Here is a 22,726-nt window from a genome sequence, read left to right on the forward strand (position 1 = left end):
TAATCGCATAATCGGGGTACGATTTGCCAAAGAGGCCATGGACATTTTGGTCAAATCTTACCAGCGCATCGGAACATACTCGTGGATAGCGATGCGCGACAGGCTCCACGATCTTAAACACAAAAGGAACTTCAGATCGCTTACTCAGCTTTTCGATGAGTACGATCTGATAGTTCGGGAACTCGAGAGAATGGAGGCAAACATCCCGGCTGACGAGAAGGTGCATTCATTGATCTCTGCGGTCCCATCGGAATACAACCATGTGAAGGGAGCTCTGACGGTTTTGCCAATCGCTGACCTATGCGCAAAACCAATACAAGAGCTAAAGCGCATGTTTCTTGATGCGGAGATGGCCTTCCAAAACCGTGATTCACCGGGTAGATCTTCGGGACCACACAACACTGCGATGCAGGCTCGGAAAGCAGACAAAGTGCACAGGATGTGGCGAAACGGGGCATTACAAAAACCGCTGCCCAGCCCTGCGTAAAGGTCGAAAGGGAAAATCGATGATGGCCGTGCAAGGTCGTCGCTCAACTGCTGGGGCCACCAGCAGAAATGAGCGCAAGGTACGGTTCGTTGTGGATTCCGGTGCATCCCAACACATGGTCCGGGACGAGGCACTTCTGGAGGACGTTCGAACCCTCGCCGAACCAGTTGTGGTAGAAACAGCGAAATCCGGAGAAATTCTTCGTGCAAAACGTAGTGGTAAAGTAGTTTTGAAGAGCGCCATTGGAAAAATAATAAAACCAATTATTCTTTATGACGTTCTTTTAATTCCTGAGCTTGAGGAAAATTTGCTCTCTGTTAGCAAATGTGCTGAAAAAGGGAAAAGGGTTACTTTTCTTAAAAACCAGGTTCTGTTTGAGTCTTCTGGGAGGTATTTGCCAGAGGAAAAATAGTCGACAACCTATATTGTCTCGATATGATCTGGTCTGGTCGGCCTGTTCGAAAGGCACTGCTTGGTAGTCAATCAACAATCCAGCAATGGCATATGAGACTAGGGCATCTAGGTCTCAATTCAGTGCAGCAGTTAGTTCGTGACAAAATGGCAGAGGGTATCGGTCATTTACCTCTAAAACAAGAACACCAAACTGTCTGTGAAAGCTGCATGGCCGGAAAACAGACAGCAAACAAATACCACAATGCTGAGCTCCCTCGGTCGGGTAGACCACTTGAGCTTGTACATTCCGACGTATGTGGGTATATGGAGGTCCCGACGTTCGACGGGTTCCGATATTTTGTCACCTTCATTGACGACTACACCCACTTCATGGTCGTGTACCTGCTCAAACACAAGAGCGAGGTCTTCGAGCGATTTAAGCAATACGAGGCAATGGCTACAGCACACTTCGGTCAGAAGCTGTGCAAGCTGCGATGCGACAACGGGCGTGAATACATCAGCAACGAATTTCAAAGATTCTGTTCTGAGAAAGGAGTTCAGATGGTATTCACGGTCCCATATACTCCGCAGCAGAACGGCGTCAGCGAACGAGCCAACCGAACCCTGATGGAGAAGGCACGGGCAATGATCCATGGCAGCAAGCAACCGAAGGCCATGTGGGGCGAAGCCGTTTTGTGCGCTGCGTACTTGACGAACCGTTCACCAACTAGAGGACTTGTGGTTAACAAGACTCCGTACGAAATGTGGTTCGGTCGGAGGCCTAAGATAAACAATCTGCGTATTTTTGGGTGCCTAGCGTACGCACAGATCCCGAAAGAAAAGCGACAGAAGCTCGATTCCAAATCGAAGCGCCTGGTATTCGTAGGTTATGCAAATAACGGATACAGGCTTTGGAATGGTGCGAGCCGATCTATCGAAATTCATCGTAACGTGGTTTTTGACGAAACCAGCTTGATGGAACCTCAACAGAAACACGCAGATCCTCTCCCCTCATCCACCGACAAGCCAGCTGGGAACCCACCAGAGCCTGAAACCACATTCGAGCGGTTAGCCGATGTGCATGCGCCCGAAAACATACCAGAGCGATCATCCGATGTGTCAACTCTAGAACACACATCCGAGCAGCCTGTCGATCCTCCTGGTGATCCCGATCACGCTGTGGTCAACAGTGTGATTGTGGAAAACCAAGAAGAAAGCGACTACGAGAGCAGTACAGAGTTTCCAGAAGTTGACGAAGATGAACAAGATTCCGTCAATCCTGAACCGGCGCTGAGACGAAGTCAGCGAACCCGAGGAGCTACTCAGCGGTACGTTGCTAACGTAGCCGCAGTCATTCATGAGGAGCTACCTCAAAACATTAATGAGCTGAAACGCCGGGACGACTGGGACTCCTGGAAGACGGCCATCGACGAAGAAATGGCAGCCCTGAAGGAAAATAAAACTTGGGAAGCGGTTAGCTTGCCCCCAGGTCACAGAAAACCTATTTTGTCCAAATGGGTATTTACTGTCAAAGATGATGGTCGATACAAGGCTCGATTGGTCGCGAAAGGGTGTTCCCAAAGACCAGGACTAGACTACTGGGAAACCTATGCTCCGGTGGCCAAAATGGAGAGCGTTCGTACCGTCTTGGCCTTGGCAAACGAACAGTACATGATCGTTCATCAGATGGACGTCAAAACTGCATTTCTCAACGGGAATTTAGAAGAGGTTATCTTCATGCAGTTGCCAAATGACGAAATCGGCAAATCGAAGGTCGTTCGGCTGCAGAAAAGCCTGTACGGCTTGAAACAAGCGGGTCGTGCCTGGAATCAGCGATTCGACGACGAGATACGAAAACTTGGTTTCGTTCCGTTGAAGAGTGACAGCTGCGTTTACCGATCCTGCAAGCGAGGACTCATCCTTATTCTTTACGTGGATGACATCCTGATTTCCGGAAAAGATGTATCCGAGGTTATCTGGATAAAAACCGAGCTTGGAAGGCTATTCCAAATGAAGGATCTTTTGAAGGTCAAGACTTTCTTAGGAATGACCATCAAGCGAGACACCCAGAAGAGTACAATCGAGATTTCGCAATCAGGGTACGTCGAGAAGGTTCTGCAGCGATTTGGTATGGCCGATTGCAAACCCGTTGGCACACCGCTTGACACCAACGTTCGCTGGACGAAGTTGGACGATGGTGAGGAAATCATCGAACAGCCATTCAAGGAGTTGATCGGTTGTTTACAATATCTGGCGACATCATCGAGACCAGATATCTGTGCTGCGGTTAGCGCACTCAGCAAATACCAGGCCAGCCCGGCGGATAGGCATTGGCAAGGCCTGAAGCGTGTTCTGCGATACCTTCGAGGTACGACCGATACAGCGTTGGTATTCCGCAGAAACGCGAACTCGGATCCACTAATTGGATATGCGGACGCGGATTTTGCGAACGATTCCGATGATCGAAGATCTGTATCGGGCTATGCGTACATGATCTTTGGGAATCTAATTTCGTGGTCAACGAAACGTCAGCAGACGGTCAGTCTTTCATCGACCGAAGCTGAGATTGGAGCGCTGTGCCACGCGGTAAAGGAAGGTTTGTGGTTAGCAAACTTCCTGGGTGAATTGGGTGTGGTTAGCATTCCTTTTACCTTGATGGAGGACAACATTCCATGTATCCAGTACCTGGAAGAGGCGCGGACCCATCAGCGGATGAAACACTTGGATGTCAAGTACGCGTTCATCAGAGAGACCATAAGAAGCGGTCAGCTTTCTTTGCGACATATCTCGACTGAGGATCAGCCAGCTGATGCGTTCACGAAGGCGTTACCGAGGGCAAGGCATGTGAAGCTGTTCAACATTCTCAATTTGCGAATTGAGGGGAGGTGTTGATACTTACGATTTTCGGATCCTGTTGTCCAGATTCGTCGGACGATTCCGTTGCGGAACAACTTTGCTCCTCCATTGGGAAAAACCAAAACCACATTGGTTTGTTTTGGTTTCTTTTTCTCTTTTGGTCGGTCAATTCGCATACTGAGAACAATAGCGTTTTGACAACCAATGATCATCGATGATGATGACAACAATACAAATGTTGTCATCATACACGATCAACTTAGCCAACACAACATGTGGTTCAGAGTAACCTAGCAGTGTTGGCAGTTAATTCTGAGAGGATATCTCAGAATCCAATAGAAATTAAGAACTGATTCTGAGTTTGGGAATCAGTTAGTTTTAAGCGACAAGATGATAATCGCTATAGGATTAAGTTATTGTATAAGGACTTGACGAAGGAAATAAACAATGTTTAACTCAATTCCAACACAAACCTGCGTTATTCTCTCATACTTTAACATGTTTAAATGAAAAGGTTTAGTTACAATCAAATTAGTAAAACAATTTGAACTGACGAATTCGACGAATAAATCGGCTGGATGATTCTTCGAACTGATGCAGGTGCTCAGCATCCTGAAACATACGCATCATTGCACTGAGTTGTTCATTGTAGCCATACGATGTTCGGTGGATTTGATGTGACAGCAACGAATTAAATCGCAGAGTTCTCGTTGGGGCACTGAGGTTTATCATCCTTAGAAGATTTGGCGATTGAACTTCTCCATTTATAATCTTAACAACAAAAGAAGCCTGTTGAGTCTTTCGGCGACATTCGAGGGTTTCGAGACCCAAAAGCTGACACCGATCTGAATATGCTGGAAGATCTTCGGGATGACGCCAAGGCAGGTGTCGCAAGGCGAATCAGACAAACCGCTTCTGTACTCGTTCAATCCTCAAGATCCAACTTAGTTGATACGGAGCCCAAACTACAGCAGCATGCTCAATTATAGATCTGACGAGGGCGCAGTACAGTGATTTTAAGCACAAAGGATCTTTGAATTCACGTGACACTTTGGTGATGAAGCCGAGCTGACGATTCGCTTTGTTGATAACTGAAGAGCGTTGACTGTTGAAAGTGAGCTGCGCATCAAGGATCACGCCAAGATCATCCACTTCAAAGACCCTTTTCAAAAACTGGCTGCCGATACTATAGTCATAAGGGATCGGTGTCTTATTGCGGTGAAAAGTTATCACAGAGCATTTTGAAACACTGACTATTAGTTTGTTCAGTCTACACCATTCATCAAACTGGTTCAGCAGAGATTGGAGGCGAATGCAATCAGCAGTACATTCCACTGGCAGAAATAGTTTAAGGTCATCAGCGTAACCAATTTTCGTTCCGTCTTCTAGACTTGTAATCAAATCGTTAAAAAATAGCGCAAATAATAATGGCCCCAAATTACTCCCTTGAGGGACGCCAGATCGATTGGTAAAAGGATATGAAATGCTAGTGCCGTACTTGATCCTTATGCAGCGCTCGGTAAGAAAGGATTTCAGCCAAGCAATCATGTTGTCATGAATGCCAAGCTTGGCAAGCTTAGCGAGCAAAATCTTATGGTCAATCGCGTCAAAAGCGGCTTTGATATCTGTATACACCGCATCGACTTGTTTTTTTATTTTCCAACTGATTGAGGCAAAACGACGTGTATTCTATGAGCTTAGTACTCACCGATCTACCAGGCATGAAACCATGCTGTTCAGGTGCGATGTACTGCGATGAAGCGCGTATAAGGGCTTGACCAACAATTATTTCAAAGAGCTTAGACCCTGCAGACAAACTGGTAATACCACGATATTGCTTAACGTCTCGACGATCGCCATTTTTGTACACCGGAAACATAAACGAATTTTTCCATTTGTCTGGAAATTTTCTTTGCTGGAATGATCTGTTGTAGATTTTAGCCAGAGGCAAGGAAAGAGCTTCGATGCAGCGACGATAGATAACGGCTGGAATCCCATCAGGTCCAGGAGCAAATGAGCTTTTAAGCTTTTTCGCAGAGCGCTCAATAAGATCTTGATTAATTTCAAAAGTATTCAAGTCAAAATCATCGACAGGTACAAGATTGATGGCTTCACTGCACTCTCTTTCGGATGAAACGGTGTTCAGAAAAACTGACTTGAAATGCTCTGCAAATAAGTTGCAACAGGTATCTGGGGAGTTACCGACAGCATCATTGTAGAAAACGGAAGTAGGTAAACAGCTCGTTTTACGTTTTGCGTTTACGAAAGTCCAAAATATACGATGTTCAGAGATTTTAACATCGAATGACAACTTAAGTCACATTTTATAAGATGTGTGTTGTAAGCTTGTACGATATGATGCAATTTGACATTTAATGGACTCTTTAAACGATATTTTATGTGAGTTGGGATGTACTCATGTACGATTTGTATCATAAAACGATTTTATGTAGCATGTTATGTGTAATATTGTGATTGAAATACGACGCTAGGAAGAAATAAAATTAATTGATGATTTTAACTGATTTTTATTATAACTAACATTGAAATGCACTACGTATATTTTCGTAGGTACCGCAACCGGGAATTGTCCCGCTCGCTACTTTCCTAACTGCCACCGCCTCCATGCCTCCCTCAGGATCTATGACGCCTCTTTCTACCGGGTTTACAGCGGAAATTGCCGGGCCACTATTCTGTCCCTGAACATTCTTTGATACTCGTAGTATGCACATGCAAATCGCCGGGTAATTATCCGGCGGGTTTTTTTTTAATCTGAGCTTAGTAGGGGAGAGTAATCCTGTTATTTTTGAAAGGAAAATCTTAGTGAGGTTTCTGTCCAACGTTGTTTTTCCAAAACCTACCTTTATTATTTTTTTTCATCCGTTTGCTTGTTTGCTTTAGTCGTCAACTTTTACAAAATTCAAATGCTGATACAAAATTGCAAGCACGATCGCAAAATTGCACATCCACTGAACACGATTTATCACGTTGAAGTTTTAATATCATTATGAGATGTGGGCGAACGCTAAGGATCTTTTAATACGAATCTGATTTGATCGCATTAAATATATTTTTATATTTGGTAAAGTGACCGATTATACGATTATAATTATACTTGTTATAATATTTATAGCTATATCGGAAGGACACGGTGTTAATTTGCCTACTAATGTGACATTCTAGTAAACATACAACGTGATACGAAAGACGATGCTTACGTAGTACTCTTTACGAATTAATTCGAAGTCATTTACGATTTCGATTCGAAAGTAATTTGTGTACCAATAAAATGCTTCTTAAGAAATCTTATACGATCGTTATAAGATTTCATTTGACATCGGCGGAACTAAATACGACTTCATCCAACATATCGTAACTTAGTCGTATTTCATTGGGAAGTTGCATCTTCTACGATGAATAAACGATATGGTCGAATGGTAAGTGTACATATTTACGATTCCGATTTGAGTTGCATCTATATACGAGTTCGACGATGATTTCTTTTACGGTTTCATGTTGGCTGGGTAGCACCTTCAAGCGAAACTCCAATCTCTTTATAAAAACAAGCTCTCGGAAGCTGTATACAACATTGTTGACAAAGTTTGATTGCGTGGTAAATGGACGACGAAACCTACGCTAAGGCGCCAAGTCAGACTTCAGACAGCTTCCGGGACAAGATTATTTTACAGCAACCAGAAGGAGAAAGGTGCTGATATTTTCAAGCATATTCTACTATCAAAATTGGCTAAGAAATATCTCGTTTGGCAATCTATCTGTACCAGTTGCTTGAAAAGCTACATTTTTGTTGCTACCGGGACCTTCAACCAGGAAATTTATGTGAAAGAGTGTCTTCAAACGCGTTTGCTTCTTTTCCTGAAGAAACATGACTTGTCTGTACTGTTTTGGTCGGATGCCATTATGAAAAAAGGGCCTTGGAGTGGTCAGCTGCTAACAACATTCAGGTTATGCTCAAGGATGAGAACCCTTCCAACACACCAGAACTTGGCCCAATCGGAAAATACTGGGCGATAGTTAAGCAGAACCATAAGAAGACCCAACAAAACTATTAGCAGCAAGAAGCAGTTCAAGGCAAACTGGAGTTTTGCGGCAAAGAAAGTTGATAAAGTGACTGTACAAAATCTGATGGCAGGCGTTAAACGAAAGGCTGACTAATTTGGAGTAGGTCAACCGAAATCTTAACTGAGCATTTTTCCGTCTTTTATACATATTGAACTTCAAAATAAAAGATACTTTGATTATTTTAATAATCAAATACTCCATTTAGTCTGACCTTTTTTAATCGAAACACCCTTTATCTGTCGCATCTTCAAACAAACTAGTTGCTGCTAATATCTGGCGGTAAATTAACGAGATGAATTTTTGGGTTGGTCATATTGGAATTATAAAGAGTAAACAAAATATAAGAAATCTGTTAATGAAAAGTTGAGTTATTTTAGTAATAAAGGAGTAGTTAATTTGATTGTATGCACTCAAGTACTTCTTTAGGTTCAAATCAATAAACTTATAACACAAACACAAAAAAATCGTTATCTTTTATACTCTACATAATTTCACAGCTAAACGGAATAGTTAGTTTTTCGAGTAGGACCAAACAGAGTATTTATAAAACCAAAACAAAATGGCCGACGATTTGGGCGAACTTCCAGACGTAATTAGAATCGAAAACAAGATTGGACAAAATTCGCAAATATCAGAAACTTACTGAAAAATGACATTATTCCAAAATCTCAAAAACGTTTTTCTCGATACGAGCAAACTGCTGATGTCGCCCTTGTGAAATGTTATGCGACTAATTTTTCTGAGCACGAGATTTGACAGCTTTACATGCACGCTAGTGGTGACATCTCTTTCATCCATCGATCCATTAAACGTTAGCAAATCATTGCAAATGAGAAAAACTTTAATCACTGACCATACTGATTGGACACTCGATTTCGTTTTCTGGATAATTTTTCCAACAGTACGCAATATCGATTCCAGAGTGCGCATCGATCGATTTGAAGCAATGCTATCCCAGTTAGGAAATGCCACCCAACTTTAAAAAAAAACTCAAGCAATTTCTACGATAAATCGGACTAAACAGGTACATTTTGCCTACAGGGCATTTTTTGTCACATTTTTCAAGTTTGCCACCTGCCGTCGGTATTGCGAACCTACAAAATCTGACAAAAAAAAAATAAGTCAGAAAACGGTTGAATTTTTGTTCTAAGTGTCATGTCAGTGTAATCAGTGCTTTGATATTCTCAAAAATGATATCATTTCCTCCAGTTTAAACTCATCATAATTCGATTGGTGATGATTGGTGTCGAATAACATTGAAGAGTTATGAAACGCATATTCATTTTACAATCACATCCCTCCACAGATAAAGAGCATTTCGTGAGCAGTACCGACCTAGATCATCCGGGTATATTGTTCCAATGAATTTGCAACTGCCAGAATGCTCATTATGAATAATTTACAAAGCGTGAATCATTCCATTTTCAACAATTACTCGCTCATTTCGGTACAAAAACCGACACCGACGCACTTCCTGGATTCCCAACAGGCGCTGAATTCGTTTCAGGATATTTGCAAACGCTTCAGAGATAATCATATTTACACCCAGCTTGCTGACAAAGGTTGCCATGATCGGTTTTTCAAAAAACACATTACGATGAATAAAGTTGCCCGTCACGAATTCAGGTTCAGCTTTCCGTTAATGATGAAGGCACGAATAAATGGAATAAAACTGAAATTTGCGTTCCCTTCAGCCTCTCTGTCTTCCATTGGACAGGAACCTTGAAATCCTCGATGCATGGCAAATGTCGCTATGTTTTTCTTCACTGTTTAATCTTAACAATAGAACTACTTGTCGGTAGAACGAACGACTTTATTCGTTGGGTGCGATGCTGTTTACATTCCCAACGATTCACCAGCATGTTCGTTTTTTTTGCAAAAAATAAAAATAGAAGCCACGCTTCAATTTGGTGAAGACAAACCAAACGATACCTCGATGCACGACGACGACGACCTTGTCCAGGCGCAACAAACGTCAATTGTCAAAATAAAGAAAGAAGAAAAAAGCAAAGCAAATTTGGCGACCTGGAAAATCAAATTCCTAAAATTCCTCAAGCTCATTGAATAAAATAATACTTTTTGTTATTTCTTAATGTTCACTTTACCGTGTCTGGAAAATTCAGCGGAGGAACGTTTTGAATTCCGATTTTACGATTTCAACCGGTACGTGCTACAGCCTTCAAGTTGTGCTGTGAATTTGAGGTTTACTTATGTTGAGAAGAAAATTTAAGAAAATGATGTTTCATCACAAAAGGAACATTGAGGCAAAAAAGTATTGACCTGCGATTAAATATTTGTTCGTAAAAATATTTAAAAAAAACAAAAAAACAAGCATAAATTTAGAACTATATTATAGCCTGTCAGATTTCAGCATCCATGCTTTTTTAAAAAAAATCAAGAAATCACTCACTGGCAATTAAAATTTATAACGGATAGAATCATACAAGTAGGTCCATATTGCAAAAATCATTATATTACATACAGCGTTTACTTTTACATCAAATCGCCCAGAAAAGGTGCTTGTCAATGTCAATGTGAACGAGTATAATTATCTATGTCCAAAATTATTATTGAACTGCAAAGAGGACTTGTTTCTGTACAAGATAAAGATACAATGTTGCCACATTTGCTTAAGAAGTACCTTTTATAATCGTTTTCGAACATTTTTATCGAAAATTAGTCATACATTCGATGAAATTACTGACCAAATAATTCAATAGTCAAAATTTCATGTCCGCTTTGGTTAATAGCGCATTGACAAAACTGCAGCTGCTCGGAGATGAGATACATGTAATATCTTGTCATGTCTTGTCATGTCTTGTCATGTCTTGTCATGTCTTGTCATGTCTTGTCATGTCTTGTCATGTCTTGTCATGTCTTGTCATGTCTTGTCATGTCTTGTCATGTCTTGTCATGTCTTGTCATGTCTTGTCATGTCTTGTCATGTCTTGTCATGTCTTGTCATGTCTTGTCATGTCTTGTCATGTCTTGTCATGTCTTGTCATGTCTTGTCATGTCTTGTCATGTCTTGTCATGTCTTGTCATGTCTTGTCATGTCTTGTCATGTCTTGTCATGTCTTGTCATGTCTTGTCATGTCTTGTCATGTCTTGTCATGTCTTGTCATGTCTTGTCATGTCTTGTCATGTCTTGTCATGTCTTGTCATGTCTTGTCATGTCTTGTCATGTCTTGTCATGTCTTGTCATGTCTTGTCATGTCTTGTCATGTCTTGTCATGTCTTGTCATGTCTTGTCATGTCTTGTCATGTCTTGTCATGTCTTGTCATGTCTTGTCATGTCTTGTCATGTCTTGTCATGTCTTGTCATGTCTTGTCATGTCTTGTCATGTCTTGTCATGTCTTGTCATGTCTTGTCATGTCTTGTCATGTCTTGTCATGTCTTGTCATGTCTTGTCATGTCTTGTCATGTCTTGTCATGTCTTGTCATGTCTTGTCATGTCTTGTCATGTCTTGTCATGTCTTGTCATGTCTTGTCATGTTGTTTTTTTTTCAAGTGATACCTTATTTGTTTCTTGGATGTCAAAAAACGTCTCCTGAAAATTCATGCCTAAGAACATTAAATTAAAACCAAATTCATGATTATCGGCCTTAGCAAACCAATTTGCCTCAAATTTTGCGTAACGATATTTCAAGTGCCGCTACGAAACAACACGCTCGACAGCAGCGTGGCCTCACACATAAGTCAGCCGCCTGCCAGAGGATCCCGAATTTGCGTTCTACCGGTTTTACGACACATAATGCAGACAACCAACAGTCAGTAAGTCCCAGTCTCCGGAACAAGTTCCGCTCCAGTCACTCTACAGGTCTCTTCTTCCTCTTCCCCTGTTTCTTCCACTTGAATTTCGCATTTTGATGTTGCCATTCTGCTCCAGAGCGAGAAGTATATTTAGTAAGTAATAGCGCCGGCTGTTGTTTGGCTGCTGGGCCCTAATGGATTTATTGTCGATACTAAATTACCTAACCAACGAAATTTCAGCGTGCCACTTAAAATCGACCATAAATTTTGGCTTGAGACAAATGTCTGTGCACTCATAAATCACACATTTTTCAGCACTGCTGCCGATGATATCGAAGAGCGTGGCTGGCAGAATGAGTCAACCAAATTGAGTCTTCCCCAAGTCATTGAACGCCGTTTACGCTTTTCCGAAACAGCTCTCGGTGGAACAATTGCAGAAAATTCATCCGCATGGGATTGGTAAGGCTTTGGGAATTGCCTTTTCGAACCGCTTCTCGACACACTTCAATGAACTTACAAGGTAACATAAATTGAGTTCGTCTCAGGGATTTGTGGATGCAATTTGTTTTAAAAGCATAACGGGTACATTTTTCCTGAAATGAAACCCAGCAACAAAAAAAACCAAATCCTACCAAAAAAATAAAGATTTCGAACACAAACATAAATTCAAATCTAAATTTAACAATCAGAAAGGAACATTACAAATTGAAGTTAAATATAAATTAAATTGGATAAGATTTCAAAAAACTAAACAGAAATCAAAATCAGGACTTAAAATCAGATTCAAAAATCCAGAATCAGTTTCAAGTTTCAGAGTTAAAACTACATTATTCTGAATCAGAATTCAAAATAAGTATTCTCAATAATGCATAAATAGATATCAGAATAGAAAGAATTCAGAACCACTATCCATTCCGATTTATGAAATGATATTTTTTTTACAAATTGTGATTTCAAACGGTTTAAGTTTTTTTAAAAAAAGGCTTATTCCGTTTTTTTTATATTCAAAAATCGTTCATTGATAGATTTCAGTTTTGAATTTTAGAGAAAATTTGAATTTAGTTAGTTAGTAAGGATTTTTGTCATAAACTACTACTTTAATGAAAAAGTTAGCATGATGCACGCAACTTACCACCAACACCAATTAAAAAAAAACTGTAGAAAATTCAGACCACCCTTCTTGATCTCCAATTTCCTTGAAAGATTGATGGCCACCTAGATTAGGTTTATGAACCAGAACGTCTTAAATAGCTAAGCTGATTGATGCGAATTATATTGCAGAATCATCAGCTAAACCAAAAAAAAAATCATCAAAAACGAATTTCGACTTAGACAGTTGCCACATCAAATATCATTCAAACAAAATCGAACCGGTCAGATCATTTCAAACTTGAATAAAATTATGGATGAACTCACGGATCTGCTCCGAGTTGAATGCTGCCAATCATAGCAATAATTGAATTAATCAACACACTCACATTAACAAAAACTACAGATTAAATCAGCTATCTGCCTTCAGCAGCAACAATTCACGCACGTTTTCAATCGCCACAGAGATAAAAGGCAGTACCGGCTAATCGTTGGATGATCAACACCAAAGGTATAGCATTAAGATGCTAATAGCAGCCCGCACGTGAGATTTCAGGCACTAAACCGATCGCTTAACTGATTCCGATTTGAAAGTTATTGAACTTCCTCCAAATAACTAACCAACAGCTCCCGATGGGATCAAAACATTACAACACTTTTGTGCGCCGATCGCGAAATATTCAAATCACCCGCGCTTTTCGCCCAAGTTCACGAAAAACCCACTGTTTAGCACGCACGCGGTTTTTGCCGAACGCGACCTGTTTCAGCGCCTACTTTACTGAGACTAAGCCGCGGTTGTTGTAAGATGAATGGGTAGAGGTTTCGGTCTTAGCTCAACTCAGTGTCAGTGCCAGTGACGATCCGATCGGTTTGTCGATTGACTGACTCACACACCACAGACAAGAAAACAGAAACATCGTAACCGAAACATAAACAAACGAAAACCGGAATAACAGCCGAAGATGCCATACGAATCGGCGACAGCTCCCCCAAAACAATAACAACAACATTTTGGCGATCGATGCGCTTTGATTATCGGAGCTAGTCAACATTTTAGGAATTGAGAGATGCTGTTACATATATACATCATATTGCACCGCTGACTTCGGGTCACAACAAAACAGATGCAATAAATTAGCAAAACTAAAAGCGACCGTTCATGTTAGGTGGACTTATGTAAAATGGAAATTATACATACCGTAAACTGGGGGGACATTGATCACTTTTTTAACTCATTTGCGAATATTTAGGACGGGGTTGCTTTTTTGTAACACTAAAAAGTTTTAAAAAAGCTTACTGAAGTAAGGAGTATAAAACATATTCATTGATAGCAGAATGTTCAAACGACATTAGTGGCTATAACAAATGTTTTTTACAAAACCAGATTTCATGTTTCGGGGTAACATTGATCACTATGGTTTTAACGTTTAGCCGCAACGTTAACGTTAACGTTTGAGCCGCAGCCCGTGGCGTAGAGGATAGCCTTCAAGTCTTCTAAGCCAGCGGGTATGAGATCGAATCCCGGTCACGGCATACACAGTAAACTTTCTTTGGGTTGGTGGTTTTAGCATTTGTAAGATGCTAGCCATTATATCCTCGAAAGATGTACGCTTTGAGTTAAGAAAAAGGAATCTCTTCGAGGAAACATCAAGTTTCATTGAGATCCTGTATTTGTTTGTGTTCGTTTAGAAAAAACGTATCTCAACATTTTCAAAATTATTGTTTTTGATGCCAATTATCTCAGAAGGCTTAAAACATCAATAACAGTAATTTTTTGTTTGGAATCATTTGAATTTTTCAACATTTTCTTTTAAAACAAATATACTCAAAAGATCGAAAATGTTGCTGAATACAATTAGGGGCAAAAATTATAAACATTTCTCAATATGTGTTGGCCTAAAAACAAATGAAATTTTACCTTCATGCAACTCCTTAGGTCCCCCACTGTTCTCATGCTCTTTTTTCTATTCAAACTTAACTATTTGATAGGGTTTTTAGTCATTAGTTCTATACGGGCTTTCTCATAGATAATGTCCGTTTTTTATTTAAATATCCAAAAAAATTCATAAAATGATCATAAAAATAACTCTTAAACTTTACCTAAACAAAGAAAAAAAAATTAAATTTTCATATAAATCAACCCATTTGCTTCTCAATGCTATCATTTTATAAGAGGAGGTGTTTGTTTGTGAGCCTTCGAAAAAACATATTTTAAAACTGAAAAAATTCATTTAAAGTAATATAAAAAATCTTCAACTACAAACTAAATTTAGCCTATTTGAAACTTAATTTATAGGATTTAAAACCTAGAAAACGGTTTTCAGATATTTTAACTTCAGACTTAGTTAATGATGATTCTGCAAAAATTTCATGTTGATAAAAGTTACCCCGGTGAGCAAAGTTCTCCCAGTTTACGGTACTTGTGCAATATTTAAAAAAAAAGTGGATCGATCGTATTGAAATTGAATTTCTAATTATATATGAAACGAAATGACGGTCACATGGAATGGGAAATCGTTTCCTGCTAGGAGGCCCCAAAAATACGAAAAATTTCTTTATTGCATCATTTTTCATGTGCACCTATTAGGATAGACCTTAGTTATATGTAGGTTTTTAAGGGCCAACATTTTACTGTGACCACCCCTAATATTGATCGTTTATCAATTACTAATCACTAATCGTAATTACACAGCCAGAAATTATGTCTGAGTCCCAAAGAAAAAAAAAAAAGAGTACGTTATTGTTCTTCTTTTCTATGTACATGCTTTTGATTATCTTAACATAAAAATGTTAAAATAATCAAAAACATAAAATGGTTGAGCCTACCATGGAGCAGAGAACGCAGAGACATCAGGAACACAGGAACAGGAAGAAACGTACCATGTGTTTCAAATGGGTAGTATCGTTGGAAGCATGCTAAGAAAAATGCTCCTTGATGAAGAAATCATGCGAAATGTGAAGCAAGTTCGCCAATCTCTAGGACCTTTCTTCAGCGGTTGGAAATGATTTATTTTGGTCACAGAAATCACAAAATTTACGTATAGAAGCATTTTGAAGAATATGACGTGATAAATGAAAAGATTTTGCAATTTTACGATTTAGTTTTCTTCGTTATACCGTTTTAGATTCCAGTGAACAATCATTTCTGGTCATCGACCAAGGATAAAGCGCCTTTACTCGCTCTTGAAAATAAATAGAAACGAAAGAAACGTTAGTAGAACACAGAACCATTCGAGGTCTTTAAGAGCTCGAAAGGTAAAATCGCTCTATCAGTGAATGTATACACACTTAGAGACAAACTTAACTTGAAAGCTGCTCAACTTTGGGGGAGAGTTGATGGGTCATCCTTTGTAAACTCTTACTTCATATAAAAAAAACTTAAACTACTAAATTTTAAAAATATTTGAATAATTCTAGAGTCAGCCCAATTGAAGCGTTAAGAAAGGATACTTATCGGAAGGCTTCAGCAAACTTTAAGCGGCCCATCAGCAGAGAGCGAAAAACTTCTGTGATCGTAACATGCATTGATCTAATTGTTTCCGATGATCTGGAAAGTCATCTTTCCCACAGTGGCACTATGAGTTTTTCCAAACTTAATCATTTCTAAAATCTCAACTAAATCTAAGCTTACATGTGGTGAACACGTATACTCCGTACGGGCTATACGTTTTCAACACATGTAAGTTTCGAACCAACCAAATTTCATTGAAAAGGTTAAGGTAGTGCCACCTCTATCCCGGTCCTACTTTTCCTAAATAAATCTTTTGCTCTTTTCAACATCTGTAAAATTTTCTCCTAACTTTTCTATCCATCTTTATCAATTTTCATGTCTGATATTCTTTCTCCAAGAATATACAATTTGACTGATATGCCGAAAATAAATTAACAAAAATCAACTAACTGTGGGTGGTTAACTTATCTTAAAAATCTGCTGATCTGATTCCCATGTTTTCAAATCAGAATTGGATTTTTTGTTCGAGATGCAAATTTTTTCAACGGTAGCAATATTTATCGTAAAAGATCTTAGCTGCGAATAGCAAACAAAAAATGAATAAATTACACATAAAAAATCAGCCTTCTTACTAGAACGACGTCCTTCAAGATACTGGTTTCTATTTACAAGCCAGGGTTTACCAGACATTGACATCAACAACGCCGTCGTCTGTCCGAAAGTTCTCTCTCAACATCTCACTCTTGATTGGGCGGGAGACGCCAATATAAACGTAGCATGCCGTGATCGGTCGTAGATAGCGTGTAGGTACCACGACGTGCATTAGCTCTCGATGAAAACACGTGATGAAGGTAGAATTTTCACTGCCGCCTTTTATTTACACTTGAACACTACAGTGTGTCCATTCGAATGATTATGAATTAATGATTTTTTTTCTCTGTAAATATGATCTTGATATGTTTGAAGAAAGGATTTTTGTACGAAATATTAGTAGCAACTTCATAAGTCTTATTACTACCAAATTTTGTTTGTAAACTTTGTTTTACAGTTTAAAATATCAGGCCAATTAAAATATAATTTCATTGAATATTGAAAAAGTAGTTTCTACTTGAACAGGTTACATAATAAAACATAATCCAATGATTATAACGGAAGTCCCTTACCTCTTATTGAAGTTTCGCATAAATTTGAATGATTTACACCGCCCTTATACCAAGCCGGCTGGCCACTTCATTAACAAACTGCTAACACTTGTTTTAGCTATTGGAATTTCCCTCGCTTTGCTTTCGTTTCAACTGCACGCAAACCGTTTTCAACGCGTGGAGTGATATTTTATACAATCGAATGATGAGATTTTACGATTACCGGAACTATTTTATTACAAGAAGGTAATGTACACGGGTAGTAATGACCCTAGTTACTTATGCCGAAAATTTGGGTGATTCACGATCTTGGGTGTTCAAGATTGATAAGCGGTTATGTTTCGTGGGAAAATGTATGATAAAGTATTGTAAACAGGGGCTATTTTGATCACCGGGGTAACCTTGGTCAACATGGAATTTTCCACATAGCCATCAAAAACTAAGGCTTACGTTGAAATATCTGAAAACTGTTTTCTACGTTTGAAAGCCTACAAATTGAATTTAAAACAATCAAAACTTGGTTTGTTTTTTGAAATTTTGTTTCCATTATCGATTTATAGAACTTTATAGTCAAGTTAAAAAGCACCGCACTGTTAGAGTAGATTAGAAAAAAAAACATATTCACATATGAAATTTATGACATTTTTAAACAAATTTTTAAAATGTCCCGCCTTTTTTTTCTCAAAATGTCCCGCTTTTTTTAAAACCGTCTGGCAAGCCTAACCTAGGGAATTGCATAATGGTAAAATTTCGTTTGTTTTTGAGGCAAAAAATATCAATATTCCCCCAGTTTACGGTACTTTGCAAAATACCCAAAAGTAATATTGAAGAAGCTACACAATCATCAAAAACATATAGTTTCTGTATAACATCTTAGTTGTATCCGGGTATCTTTCAATGTAGATCGTACAGAAGAAGTATTCCTTCATACTTGGATTGACGTTTATTCCAGTTTTTCTTGCCAGGCTTGCCAATGAATAAAGAATTTGAGATAAGCCCAATCTAGCCGAGTTGACCAGGTATTGTTTAAAACATCCAGGATTTGGCCTGGGTTCATTCAGATTATTTGTAAAATCAAATAAAAAACTCAAATTTCTCTTAGAAATTGTTGTTTTTTTTCTGAAAGTTGAATTGTTTTCTATATTGTTTCAAATAATTGACAACAGTTTTTTTATTAAGCTAATTAAAATCGAGGATAATGAACTGCCTCAAAAGTCGCGAACGAAGCACATTATCACGATTTCCAGTCTGTCGAAGACGTCATGTATCCTTCATACTTAAACAAGTGATATTTTATGGTGCAGCAACAGCAGAAAATCCCGTCATCAGTCGTCGTCGTCGTTTAGAACAACTTCATGATCCCACAACTCACGAAAACGACTAACCTTTCCGTTATCAAGCCGGAACTGCCAGAGTTAAGAAGAATGCATCATTTTTATGCTACCATTCGTGTTACTTGCTGATAGCTTGCTGCATGCACATTCAGTAATTGAAGCAATTCATTATTTTAATTCGTTGGCACAACCAAGCAAAAATCTGACGGGAAGATTTAGTGCTTTTGACAGTTTAAATCGAATCTATTTCAATTTCTGTCGAATATAATTTTAAATGAAAGCTAACTTTTTGTGTACGTTTCGCACAAGTTCATATATGTACTATAAAGCACTCAGAGTCAACGGGAGTGGAAGGAGGTAAAAGTAATATTATGAATTTTGAGCTGAAAATGCCAAACAATTGTCCATTTTTTAAATTATATTTGATGAAATTTCAGATTTATAGAAATTTAATTTCATAAGTTTTTGTTTGTTAGAAAACTATAACTTTCCCAAAAATGTTTGAAAAACTGTGAAACACAAACTCTTTGAAGCGCATTTTCTCTGAGCTATGTTTCCTCTCCAGGTGGTTCAAAGCATTTGAAATGTTAATTTAATTTTAATGAACTAGGAATTTTTTTCTCCAATTTGAAATTGTACCTACTGCACTAAAAAATTCACTAATAAACATTAATTCTTTTAAATCGCCGCTCGAAATCTATCAAAAATGATCACTACAACTCTGCCCACATCATCTACATCCAACGAGTTGTTATAATACTTCTAAGGTGAACGCACGGCTACTAGCTTGCTTCGAGAAGCCGTCTCAAGCGAGATAAGTCAGAACCCAGTCCTCAACACCTGTGCTAACAACCGATCATTAAAACTCAAAGTGAACGGAACGAGAGCAGCCGCAACAGCGCAAAGTTTTCCTTTGTTGATCTCTTAGAGCTGCGCTCGCCCTTGTGATATGATCCAGTTCAGCGTCTTCGATTTAAAAATTCCAACCAATTTTCCTACTACCAGCTGATTTAGTAATTTGTTAGAACAATTGAAAACGTTTTTTTTTTTGAGTTGAGTGATGGATATTTTTCAATTTATTACAGACATTTTACCACGGTTGTCGCTTTCGTTTCTCTTAAACTAAATTTTTTACCCAGGCAATGGAATAGTTTTCCAATCTGCTCGCACGAGAGCATGATCTCAGCAAAAAGCTTCCAATTATGCAGTAATAGGGCAAAAAGCACTAGTAAACTCTACTCAAACACCAATTAATCAAAACCAAATTAATAGGACCAAAAAAAAAAAAACCAAATACAAATTAGTCTTAAAATTATTCAAAAATTTTATTATAGAAGCACACTTTCGAAATAAAATTTGAATCGTCATGATGTATTGTTTAAAAATTAACGTGCATTTTTGAAGTTGCAAAAAAGTCATAGGGTAAATGTACCCGACCTTGGCACCTAAGGCATGGTTTACCCTTTTTTCAACATTCCAGCCTTCCTGTTGAATGCACCATAGAACATCCTTCGAAGAATTTACTTGCTAACTTGCTTAGAGTTCAACAAAAATATGTTTTCTCTATGAAACTTTCATTAATGTAAGCAAAATGCATGCAAAGTATTCACTGCGGTGCTCCAATTACTTGGCCGCCGTACCAATTGTTTGCCGTTTTGATGATCCGATTCTTGGCCACCAGCAATGTGCAATAGATCTTTACCAACAGCGCTCAATTGACAGTTAACAGAATCGTTGGCTATTCTGAATATATGGCCACTGACAGAATGACGTCAGCTGAGCGTATAAAGTTCTATGTGACAATGGAACACCGAGCTTCACTCATACAACAAAAAGGCTTTTGAAAACATCGATGAAATTTGGTTGGAAGGGAAGCACAGAATAAGCTTTCATTTCAAAAAGTCGGAAGTCCAGAATTGTCGCATTTTTTTTTTAATTTTTAAAACTTTAAACTTTTTACACATTTAAACAAAGTGATGATTATTAACACCTCAGGTTGTTTCAGAATATTTTTGTATGAACAAGAATCATTGGTTTATGAATGAAAACCAAACCTTCATTTGGGGACCGATTCAGAAACGAATTATGTCCGCGAGTGATTTCTTCAATATGTATACAGTAAGTTACTTATGAAGGACTGATAAAATCTGAATAAAGCCAATCAATCTAGGAAAAGTATTTCAGATGGCATGGGCTTATCTAGACTAGCCCAGGTTATCAACGTAGAGTTTTAAAAAAAAGTTGGTGTGATCCAGCTGCTAGAATATTGAGGTAAAATATCTGTATCTGGCCTCCTCGAAATTTATAAAAAGATTTCACAGTTCATCAATTTTGCGAAGTTTTTTGAGACAATTTCATCAAAATAAGAATCAAATACGACATGAACGGGAGTAATACTGAAAGGTTTGAGCCGTGTCAAATCAACGAATTATTTAAAAAAAAACGACTTGAACGCGGTTATTGTGAAAGTGTTTTTGTTACGTTGAATTGAAATATCTTATTTTGAACTTTTCTCAGTTTTTTTTTTTGAAGAATTTCCTGACTTGAATGCTGACTGGACAAATTCAGGAATGCTAAGCCTAACGACAGATCATTTACGACATCTCTATGGTTCTGTGCATCATGATGTGTTGTCATTTATAAATCATTGTTTAAATTATTCCTTTTGAGTTTTTATAGACCATAAATTGATAGTAAAATACTCTAGAAAACTTGCGATTGCGACACATAGGGTTATTTTCACTACCAAACAACTATTTTCATATTGTGGAGTTTGACTTCATAAAGTAAGAAATTGAAAAATTCCTTGAATGGTATTTTTAAATTTTGCCCTTTTGAATTTGTTAGCTGAGATTATGAGCTTCTAGCAAGAGCTATCTCGAATGTCCGGGGCGTTGCGCAGTGGTTTGACACGCCAAATAAATGTTAGAAAGTATACCTTGCTAGAACATTTTTTTTAAAATGCGACTCACATATAATATTTTAAGGAATAATTGGAAAGAAACCGATATTTTCCTGAACTTCCAACTTCTGTTTCCAAGAACAATATTAGAACAAAACTCCAAAAAATTAAATCTGAGTATATGGTTCCCCTAGCAATAGAAAAGGATTCCAAAACTCAATTACTTATGTATTTTAAATACTAAAGTCATAAATTGCCATCGATCTAACAATTTTTAGATAAGGAAAACATCTTAAGTCTTGTGAGATGCTTAATTTAACTTAGTTTTTTTTTTTTAATTTCGAACCACTGTGTTCTGTAGGAGACCACGTGGCTTTTGCTGGGCAGACTGCAATGCAAATGCTGTTCGCACGCATACCAATGTACCTTCGATTCATGGTTCCCAAATAGCGACTTTTGCATTTTCAATGCTTGGATATGACTTTTAGTTAGTCGAATCACTTATGTTCTCCAACTTATTTCGAAGCTTAAGTTGATAGAAACGGTCTCATCATACAGCCCAATTAGTATGAAAACATTTGTGCGTAGTTTTAAATGAATTTTAAGGGAAAACATCAGCCTATAAATACCTCTTTAATGAACATGTATTTCTTCCAGCTTCCAACACTGGTGGTGTATATTGATTGAAGTTGCATGCCAAGAAAAGGAACAAAATAAGTTTTAAATTTTTATTCAAAACCTAAATAAATATTCATTCTTTTGTCTTTCTAGTATTTTTTGATTTTTTGCCGAGTTAAACTGTAGGCATGAGTATTTATTGCAATTTTTTCAAATGAATGTCCGCGTTTGAAATCGCATGTGAATTTGACAATAGCACTAGAAAGGTGAGTTCATCTGATTTTCATACGGTGATTTCCAACATAATTGCTTCGGATGCAGATCGAAAAAAATTAACTACTTTAATAAAGTACAAAGAATCAAAAAATTCGGTATGCACAGATTTGAAACAATTTTTTTTCTTCGCAATGAAAATATATTCAAATTTTATCAGCTCAATTTGGACGTGAAAAACATGAAAAGACATGTTGGCATGCCAAGAAAAGGGCCATGCCAAAATAGGGCTCACTTACCCTAAATGATGTTATAATTGTACCCTTTTATAGGGATTCCTGAAGGAACGATAACTATCAACGAAAACGATTTTGAGGTTAGTTTAATAGGGGATACGATAGTATAAC

At 38.2% G+C, this 22,726-nt stretch overlaps 2 protein-coding genes across 11 annotated transcripts in view; one reads left to right on the forward strand and one right to left on the reverse strand.

Annotated features, from left to right (window-relative positions):
* The window catches only part of LOC129739375 (translation initiation factor IF-2-like), a 73,481-nt gene extending 60,021 nt beyond the window's left edge, over positions 1-13,460 (reverse strand). For 2 of the 5 annotated variants that reach the window (XM_055730791.1, XM_055730789.1), the window contains exon 1: positions 13,049-13,459. The gene's annotated coding sequence lies outside the window, so the exon portion shown is untranslated. Of the gene's footprint in view, positions 1-13,048 lie in introns of all 5 variants that reach the window. The other 3 variants (XM_055730793.1, XM_055730792.1, XM_055730790.1) reach the window with 2 other exon arrangements.
* The window catches only part of LOC129739376 (uncharacterized), a 249,532-nt gene that overhangs the window by 173,962 nt on the left and 52,844 nt on the right, over positions 1-22,726 (forward strand). The gene's annotated exons all lie outside the window — the stretch shown is intronic.

This window comes from Uranotaenia lowii, chromosome 1 (genome assembly GCF_029784155.1).
Source record: "Uranotaenia lowii strain MFRU-FL chromosome 1, ASM2978415v1, whole genome shotgun sequence".
In the NCBI taxonomy this organism is placed as follows: domain Eukaryota; kingdom Metazoa; phylum Arthropoda; class Insecta; order Diptera; family Culicidae; genus Uranotaenia; species Uranotaenia lowii.